Source organism: Trichechus manatus, unplaced genomic scaffold (genome assembly GCF_000243295.1).
Source record: "Trichechus manatus latirostris isolate Lorelei unplaced genomic scaffold, TriManLat1.0 scaffold00025, whole genome shotgun sequence".
Taxonomy (NCBI): domain Eukaryota; kingdom Metazoa; phylum Chordata; class Mammalia; order Sirenia; family Trichechidae; genus Trichechus; species Trichechus manatus.
The window spans coordinates 18,354,432-18,357,320 of record NW_004443961.1 but is presented as its reverse complement, the minus strand read 5'-3'; positions in this window follow the sequence as shown (position 1 = coordinate 18,357,320).

The following is a 2,889-nucleotide window of genomic DNA, read 5'->3' as shown; positions in this document are numbered from 1 at the left end:
GTTCTCCTCTGTCATATAGGGTTGCTATGAGTCAGAATCAACTCAATGGCACACAACAACAACCAAAACCAAAAAACCAAACCTGTTGCCATCAAGTTGATTCTGACCCATAGTGACCCTATAGGACAGAGTAGAAGTGCCCCTAGGGTTTTCAAGGCTGTAAATCTTTATAGAAGCAGATTACCACATCTTTCTCCAGTGGAGTGACTGGTGGGTTCGAACTACCGACCTTTGGTTAGCAGCCAAGCACTTAATCACTGCCACCAGGCCTCCTTAACAACAACAACGAGGAAGGGTCAAGTCTATCCGGGAGAGCAGCACCAAGTGGGATGATAGGGAAATTACAGATGAAAAAGAGAACTTGTTATCTCTGGGGCTTATCTGCAGACCATATTTAGACACAGGAAACGATTTAAATTCTTCTCAAGGAAATTTAATCTCTTTGGACCTTGCTTGAAATGCTGAAATAGATGAGAAAAAAAATTAAACGAGAAGCAAGATATCATGGAGGCTTTTCCAGCAAACCATTAACTCCTTTTTCCTCTAGCAAAAGTAACATCGTTACTGCAATAACGCAGATTGGAGCCACCTGCAATAGCCAATTCTGAGACAGGGGTGAGGTGACCAGTAAGAGGTTTATTATATATCGATATATAGGAGACAGAGGGGAATAGATTCCTCCAAAGAACCCATCTCTCCCACTGGGGATCGGCTGAAGGCTTTTATAGGGACAGGATTATGGGTCTTAGAAGTTTGTGTTAGTTCCCCCTTGAGGTGGTCATGTCTCGGATGAGGTAATCTTCTACTGGTATTCTTGGGGATTATCTGGTGACATCCTGGTTTTTCTTGTCACAAGATGGGTGCTTTGTTCGGGTTTTCATCCTTAGACCATTATCACTTGTTTTCCACCCTCCAAGGAGGAGCATCGGTTAATCTTAAACCTTTTGTAGAGACTGGACCTGGAGGGAAGGACAAGATCATGAGACAATGTGGCAGTTAGCAATGGGGAGGAAATAATAGTGAGCCGGGCCTATGCAGCCTCTTCCAATGTGATGAGCTGGAAAAAAGCAGTAACTCACAGTGTCAGCTGTGTGACTTTGGTGAAACTACCTAAACCATCTGACCCAGTTTTCTCAGCAATAAAATGGGAATAATAATAACAATACCTAAAGCAAATACAGCAAATGATTAATTGTAGAATTCAAGTGGTAGCTATGTAGGTGTCACTGAACAGTTCTCTCAACTTCCCTGTATGTTTGAAAATCTTCAGAATGAGATGTTAAATAATAATAATAGTGGTGCTTCCTACTTCTCAGGCTTTCTGTAAGGTTGAAATGAGATAAATTAGAGCACAGTAGATGTGTCTGAATAACATGAGCATAGTCTGAACAGTGTTTACTCTCTGAGGGACTTTCTCTTAGCAGTTTTAGAAATTATTTTATGAGCACAAATATACATAAAATATCTCTGGAAGGATACCTGGGAAAATAACATTAGTTTCCCCTGGGGTGGAGGAACTTTGTGGCTAGATGACAAGAATGGAAGACTCTTCATTGTATTCCCTTTTGTAACTTTTGTATATCACATCATGTGTTTATATTAACCTATTCAAAAATAAACAAAATTTAATAAAAGTAAACACAGAGCTCTCAAAGTCTAACAGTCTCTCCCATCTCTTCTAGGTAGTATATTTGTTAAGTTGCAGAATGTGCCATGTGTGGCCCTTGGTAAGCAAAAAGACAATGTCCAGCTTCATAAAGTAGGGCATGGTGATCCTGGACCGGCTGGTCAGCCTCCAGCTGGCGTGGTCTATTTGAGGGCTTTTTGGTTGTGGGCCAAGGACTGCATTTTCCATTCCTGCTTTCCAGACAGGCCTGGGCTCAGGAAGTAAGTAGGTTGGGTATCTAGAAGAAAGAGGTGTTCAGAGGCAGACTGGAGGTCTAGGAGGCCCCACTGCTGGGTTTGCATTAAAGGAGGTAGAGGCAGGGATAGGGAATGAAGAGCTATACCTCATAATGGGGTATATTGTTATTTATTGCTAGGTGCTGGTGAGTCAATTCCAACTCCTACTGACCTGATGTGACAGAGTAGAACTGCCCCATAGGATTTTCTAGGCTGTAATCTTTACAGGAGCAGATTGCTGGGTCTTTTCTCCCGTGGAGTCATTGGGTGGGTTTGAACCGCCATCCTTTCAGTTAGCATCCAAACGCTTAACCACTGCGCCACCAGGGCTCCTCTTGATGGAGTATCCAAACCCAAAAACCAAACCCATTGTCATCAAGCAGATTCCAGCTCATAGCAACCCTATAGGACAAAGTAGAACTGCCCCATAGGGTGTCCAAGACTGTAAATCTTTACCGAAGCAGACTGCCACATTTTTCTCCTGCAGAGTGTCTGGTGGGTTTGAATCACCGACCTTTTAGTTGACAGCTGAGTGGTTTAACCACTGCACCACCAGGGCTCCTTGATGGGGCATACCAAAAAAAACAAAAACCAAACCCACTGCCTTTGAGTGGATCCTGACTCACAGTGACCCTATAGGACAGAGCAGAACTGCCTCATAGGGTTTTCAAGGAGCAGCTGCTGGATTCAAACTGCTGACCTTTTGGTTAGCAGCTGACCTCTTAACTGCTATGCCACCAGGGCTCCCTTGATAGGGCATAGTCCTGTGTAAATGATACTTTATATGTTCCATATATATAAACTTTACAGTTTATATAGTGTTGATAAACATTTGGGAGGTCAGTAGGGTAAGGATACTGTCTTGCTTTACTGAAGAGGAAACTCTGCTGTTTTCTGAAATTCGTCCTTGCATCTGCGCTAAGGCCATGCTGCCCATGGGCTGCACCCAGCCAGTGACCAAGCACAGCATGTATATTAAGGCAGGCT